The 7,190-nt window shown below is 49.9% G+C and overlaps 1 protein-coding gene across 1 annotated transcript in view; it reads right to left on the bottom strand.

The window, feature by feature from the left end:
* LOC310837496 (uncharacterized protein) overlaps positions 1-7,190 on the bottom strand; it is a 38,140-nt gene that overhangs the window by 27,012 nt on the left and 3,938 nt on the right. The window lies entirely within an intron of this gene.

Raw genomic sequence — 7,190 nt, 5'->3', positions numbered from 1 at the left:
GACATGTGATGGGATAGTGAGCTGCTTGTGCGTAAAAGCTTGATCCCTCTGGGGTTTGGCTGGTCATCCAAACCGAGGCACTAACGGAGCCCCCAAAGCATGACTCCGTCAGTCGCTGGTAGAATCTGACAGTGGGCGTCTACGGAATTTACGCCAACATAAAAGCTGTTTGACGGACATGCGCCTTCGTGACTCTCTGCGTGACAGTTTCCGGCGAAGGGTGGGAGTTCCTAATGGGGGTCTTGTTACCTCTTCGCTATTCTCACTAGAAGTATCCCAGAGCCTCCCCTCCGCTGTGACTCCTGCACTCCCCCTGCTGGTTCCTTCCTCTGCTGCAGATTCTCTCCTATTCTCCTGGAGCCTGTCCACCACCTGTCCCTCCGATGGCAGTTCCCTGACATCCACCTCCCCCCCAGGGCCCCCTTCACCCCCTCCCGCCTCCTCTCCCACTGGCGGTGAGGGCGGAAAGCCCCTGAAGGAACTCTCCTCGTCATCCGAGGATTCAAACACTTCTAGCCACGGCGTACCGTCTCTCTCCCCGTCTTCCTCTTCTTCGTCGGAGTCGGCTTCCTCACCCACCCCTGACTCTGGGAACCCTTCAAACTCTCCTTCCTCATCGGTGGTCCCAAAGTGTTCCCTTCTAAATCGTGCCACGGGTTGCGGTTTTCTTGGGAAACGCTGATGAAATGTTTCTATTAAGACCTCGTCATTGACTACCTCTGCTGGTACCCAAGTGTTTTCCGACTCTACTTCCCCCTCCCATTCTACCAGATATTCCACCTGATTCCCCTTCCACCTGGAATCAGTGATTCCTGCCACGTTCATGTCGCGCTCTCTCTCTTCTATCACGGGCGTTTGGGTGGCCTCTCTCTCACGCTCCCCCCACTCACGTCCCTCTCGGTACGGCGACAGTAATGACCTGTGAAATACTGGGTGTAATTTCATGTGACTGGGCAGCCTGAGTTTGAATGCTACTGGGTTGACCTGCTGTATGACCTCAAAGGGTCCCAATCTTTTGGGTCTCAATTTCTTACTCCCGCCCTTGAACGGTAGTCCTTGGGTGGATAACCACACCCGGTCTCCCACCCTTATAGTTTCACCTTCCCTCCTATTTCTGTCTGCTTGCTTCTTATATTCTTCCTTGGCTTTCTCTAAGTTAAGTTGAAGCTGACGGTGGATCGCTTCCATCTCTTCAAAAAAATATTCCGCCGCCGGCACGCTCCACCTCTCCCCTCCCTCTCCTGGGAATGCCCGGGGGTGACACCCATAATTTGCCAGAAAGGGACTCATCCCTGTGGACACGTTCTCCGCGTTATTGTAGGCAAATTCTGCTAGAGGTAACTTATCCACCCAATCATTTTCTCTGTCTTTTACATAACACCTCAGGTATTGTTGTAAAATCCCGTTTGCCCTTTCCGCTTGCCCATTTGTTTCTGGGTGCCGGGCAGTTGAGAAATTGAGTTCTACGTGCAGTAAGCTCATAAGTTTCCTCCAGAACCTGGAAGTAAATTGTTTCCCTCTGTCGCTCAAAACCCTCAAGGGGGCGCCATGCAACCTAAAAATATGTTCTACAAACAACTTGGCGGTTTCCTCCGCTGTGACCGCATGTGAACAAGCTATAAAATGACACATCTTGGTTAATAGATCTACCACCACCATGACAGCTGTTTTGCCTTTGGATTTTGGCAGGTCCGTCATAAAATCTATGGATACTGCCTCCCATGGCCTTTCTGGCGTGGGTAAGGGTTGTAATAGCCCCGCTGGCGCCACCCTCTCTCCTTTCGCTCGCTGGCACCTGTCGCAACCCCTGACATATTCCCGTACGTCCTCCCTCACCTTGGGCCACCAAAACTCCCTGGTAACCAACCACATGGTTTTGTGCTGTCCAAAATGTCCCGCTGTGGGGCTGTCATGCAACTGCTTGAGTACTCTGCCCCTCAGTTCCCCATCGGGTATGTACAGTGCCCCTTTGTAATACAATGCCCCGTTCTTTTCTTCAAACCCCCCTGGGTTCTCCTCTGTCCTCCTGAGCTCTCTGAGTTTCTCTTGGGCGTATTCATCGTTCTCAGTACCCTCTATCAGTTCCCTCTGCCCCACCAATGCCGCCCCACACACCCAGCGGTCTTCAGGGATTACATGCCTTGCCTCAGGCGCTCCCTCCCCCTCTAAGTACTCAGGTTTCCTGGAAAGAGCGTCCGCCCTCACGTTCTCGGAGCCGGGCACGTAACGAATCTCAAAGTGGAATTTGGAGAACTCCTGGGCCCATCGCACTTGTCTCTGGTTCAGCACTCGGGCTGTTCTCCAGTATTCCAGATTTTTGTGGTCAGTTCGGACTTGAACCTTGTGCTGCGCCCCAATCAGCAAGTGCCGCCATTTCCGGAATGCTTCATGAATGGCGAGCAGTTCTCGGTCGTATACTGTGTAGTTCCTCTCGGATTTGTTCAACTTCCGCGAGAAGAATGCACACGGTCTCCATTCAGACGTATCTTTTCCCGGCTGGAGAAGAACGGCCCCCACCGCTCGGTCTGACGCGTCAGTCTCCACTCTCATTGGTTGTTGTAGATCCACGTGCAAAAGTTGCTCTTCCGACGCAAACGCCTGCTTTAAACGTTCGAACGCCCGCTGCGCTTCTTCCGTCCAAACAAATTTCTTTTTGCTACTAAGACAATCCGTGATGGGCGCTGTTAAATGGGCAAAGTTTTTGATGAACTTCCTATAGAAGTTTCCGAAGCCCAGGAACCTTTGCACGTCCTTCTTGGTCTTTGGTGTTTTCCATTCCAGTACCGCTTGAACCTTGCTGGGATCCATGGCCAATCCCTTGTCAGACAACCGGTACCCCAGGAATTCCACCTCCCTGGTATGAAACTGACACTTCTCCAGTTTCACCCACAGCCGGTTTTCTCGCAGCTTGCTCAGTACCTCTCTTACATCTCGCACATGCTGCTCCTCATTCTCTGAGTACACCAGGACGTCATCTAAGAACGCTACGCAGTTCTTGTAGAGCAGTGGCCCCAGGACGTGATTCATGAATGATTGAAAGCAGGCGGAGCCCGCTTGTAATCCGAAAGGCATAACCCGGTACTCAAAAGCCCCCAAGGGGGGGAACATAGTGGTCTTCCACTCATCCCCCTTTCTCACACGTATCAAGTTATATGCCCCCCTAAGGTCCAGCTTGGTAAAAATTTTCCCTTTTCTCACCCGTGTTAGAATGTCATCAATTCTAGGCATAGGGAAAGTCACTGGTTCTGACACTGCATTTAGGGCCCTGAAATCACATACAAGCCTGGGCCTGCCCGTGTTTTTTTTGTCCACAAAGAACACTGGGCTGCCCCCCACCGCTCGTGACTCTCTGATGAAACCTCGCTTGAGGTTCTTGTCAATGAACTCCCTTAACTCCTGCATCTCACTGTCTGACATTGCATACAGCTTGCCCACTGGCAATTGTGCTCCTGGGAGTAAGTTAATTTGACAGTCAAAGGGTCTGTGCGGGGGCAGTTTATCTGCTTCTTTTTCGCTGAATACGTCAATCAAGTCAGCGTATTGTGGTGGCACCTTCCCCTTGTCCATCACTTCCATCCCTGCTAGAGTGGCCCTGGCCCCTGCCTGAGCCTCTCCCTCCTTGCAGTGTTCTAGGCAATGTGCTGATCCAAAGGAAACCACTCTCTGATGCCAGCCTACTAGCGGATCGTGTAGTGCCAGCCAGCTCATTCCCAAGATAATAGGAGCTCCTCCCAAGGTGGCTACGTTAAACGCTATCAGTTCTGTGTGTCTTGCCACCCTCATTATCATTGGTACAGTTTGTTGGTTCACTTCTCCTCCCAACAGCTCCCTCCCATCAATCGTGGTAACCTGCAAAGGCTTACTTAATGGGATAGTCTGTATCTGGTGTTCAGCTGCAAACTCCTTACTCATGAAATTACATGAGCTACCTGAATCCAATAGCGCTTTTATCTTCAGTGGGTGTCCGTTTGCCAGTTCCAGCAACACCTCTATCACAAGCGCTGGTCTTGGAGGTTCCGGCGTGGGCACATTCACTACTCCCTGGCCTGGCTGCTGTGCCCTGATGTTGGCAACCAGGCGTTGGCTTTTACTTGCTCCGTGATTTCTTCTTCCTCCTTCCCCCCAACAGTTCCCGCCATCCCTTGCCATTCCTTCCTTTGCGGACAGACTCTGGCAAAGTGACCTGGCTGTTGGCAGAGATAGCATCTCTTGCCGCTCTTTCCCTCCTTCTTCCGCCCTTCACTGGTGTTTGAAACTGCGCGCGCGCGCGCTGTTCCAAGTTCCATCGGCTCTGCTGGCGGGAAAGGCTGCTCCGGAATCTCTGGAATGCGGAAGTCCTTCCAACGTTCCCCCTTTCCTTCCCGCTTTTCCATAGCTCTAGCCTCCTGGCGTGCTCCTATGGACAGCGCTGATTTAGTCAGCTGATCCATAGACTCCGCCCTAGGCGCCCGGGAAAGTTCATCTTTCACTGCCGGAGAGAGACCTTCTTCAAACAGCATTTGAATAGGTTCACTAGCAAGGTCCCACCCTAGTCTATGAATCAGCATGGTGAACTCAGTCCAGTACTCACGTACAGATCGGCTCCCCTGTTTACACGCCATTAACTGTCTGCGCACCACCCCCTGCTCGATCTCGCTGGAAAACATCAAGTCCATGGCGCGAAAAAACTTCATAGTGTCCTTTAAGATTTCATTATTGGCTGCCATCAGGGGCCGAACCCAGTCCTTCGCCCCTCCCTCTAGATGGCCAATCACGTACGCCACTCTAGAGTTCTCATCGGGGAAGTCATCAAACAGTAGATTGAGAGCATATTGCATCTCTGTCCTAAAGGCTTGATAGTTCCTGGGATCCCCCCCAAATTTCTGCACCAATCCAGGCACCCGTCTGGCAAGTGGGGTGGTTTTCCCTTTATCCGCATCTTGAGCCCTCCTCTCCTCGAGCCTCGCCGTTTGCAGCGCCAGCTGGACCTCCAACGCCCTGTACCTTTCTTCCAGGCTTGGACCTGCTCCAGCTCCAGCTCCTGCTCCTCCGGTTCCGGCTGGTTCGCTCATGATGCCCTCTGCTTGCACAAGCTGCTTTCAAAGACTGTCAGATTGCTGTGATGGGATAGTGAGCTGCTTGTGCGTAAAAGCTTGATCCCTCTGGGGTTTGGCTGGTCATCCAAACCGAGGCACTAACGGAGCCCCCAAAGCATGACTCCGTCAGTCGCTGGTAGAATCTGACAGTGGGCGTCTACGGAATTTACGCCAACATAAAAGCTGTTTGACGGACATGCGCCTTCGTGACTCTCTGCGTGACAGTTTCCGGCGAAGGGTGGGAGTTCCTAATGGGGGTCTTGTTACCTCTTCGCTATTCTCACTAGAAGTATCCCAGAGCCTCCCCTCCGCTGTGACTCCTGCACTCCCCCTGCTGGTTCCTTCCTCTGCTGCAGATTCTCTCCTATTCTCCTGGAGCCTGTCCACCACCTGTCCCTCCGATGGCAGTTCCCTGACATGACACTTCTGGTTTTATTTGTTTTTTCTGCCCACAGTTACTTAATTTGTCCAAGGCAAGAACTGTTAGCTCTTAACTACTGTATGTCCTTAGCATAATATTAACTATGGTTTTTAGGGAGATGTGCCAAGATCATAAGCCACAGTTTGGTCAGCTTATTTCCCTGAACCAGTTAAGATTAACCACAGTTTACTTAGGTTCAAATTTCACCTTGGCTGAAAATGGAAGGAAAGCTTCCCAGATTCTCCTTGTGGTTACTCTGGAGGAGAGGAGTGGGGGAAGCAGTGAGCCCCAAAGTTTGTGCACGGAACACTAAACTATAGTTTGGCATTATGTGTGACACAGGCCAGTGAATATAAGAGCTCCAGTTGTGGCAAAAATGTCAGTCGCATCCTGTCTCTTTGGCAACAACTTGGAGCATTAGCTCTGGAGCAAATACAAAAAAATGTCAAGGTTTGCAACAAATCTCATAACCGTATCTCAAGTTCCATAAATCTCATTTATCTCAAAACCGTATCTCATGTTCCATAAATAAAAAGCAAATATTAGGACAAAGTATTAAGAGGAAAAATCAGGATGCAGAAAAAGGCATATGCTGAAATGATATATACCATATTAAATAATTAAATTTCCCCCAAAGAGATCTGTAGTACTGTGCCTACAGTGTAATTGTACATACATTTCAGGACTGATAATATTTATGGTCCACGAACTTTTTCAGTTCCGTAACAGCAAAACTTCTATTTGATGTATGCACCCTTCCTGCTTCTTGCCCTGTTTATTAACACTGAATTCTCGAAGCTTTTTATTTTAGCTATAAAATATTCTGATGTAGGGTTTATAAAACAGCATTGTTTTGTTTTACTTTGACTAAATCTATCTTGGAGTCTCTTATGTAACTTATTAAATAAAGTGTTTGGCAATTATGTACTTTGTGATCTAGCCACTGTGGAACCTGCATAGATTCATAGAATTGTAGAGTTGGAAGGGACCTCAAGGGTCATCTAGTCCAAGCCCCTGCAATGCAGGAATCTTGGCTGAAGTATCCATGACAGAGGGTCATCCAACCTCTGCTTAAAAACCTCCAAGGAAGGAGAACCCACCACTGTCAGAAAATTCTTCCTGGCATTTAGTTGGACCTTGAATCCATTGGTATGCAGGAGAAAATAAGCTAGCTCCATCTTCCAGTGACAGCCTTTTTAACCTTTAGATCCTCTCTCCTCTCAGTCTTCTCTTATCCAGGCTAAGCAGTCCCAACTCCCTCAACCGTTCCCCTTGACCTGATTATTTGTGGATTGCCTACCCTCCAACATTTCTCAGATGAAAATAGGGACGTCCCATTCCTTAATGATAATTCTACTTTTTATACCCTACACATCTGACTGGGTTGCCCCAGCCACTCTGGGCGGCTTCCAACATATATAAAAACATAATAAAACATTAAATGTTTTTTAAAAAGCCTTCCCTATATACAGGACTGCCTTCAGACTGCTCAGGGGTCAGATAACTCCATACCCTTCAACATTTCTCCAATGAAAATAGTGACGTCCTAAGGAAAAGTAGAGGGACGCAGGTGGCTCTGTGGGTTAGACCAGAGTCTAGCACTTGCCAATCAGCGGTTCGAATGCCCGGCCCGCGACGGGGTGAGCTCCCGTTGCTTGGTCCCTGCTCCTGCCAACCTAGCAGTTTGGAAGCAT

This window comes from Podarcis gaigeae (genome assembly GCF_964106915.1).
Source record: "Podarcis gaigeae genome assembly, chromosome: 2".
Taxonomy (NCBI): Eukaryota; Metazoa; Chordata; class Lepidosauria; order Squamata; family Lacertidae; genus Podarcis; species Podarcis gaigeae.
The sequence above is the reverse complement of the archived record's forward strand: the minus strand, read 5'-3'. Positions and strand labels throughout refer to the sequence as shown.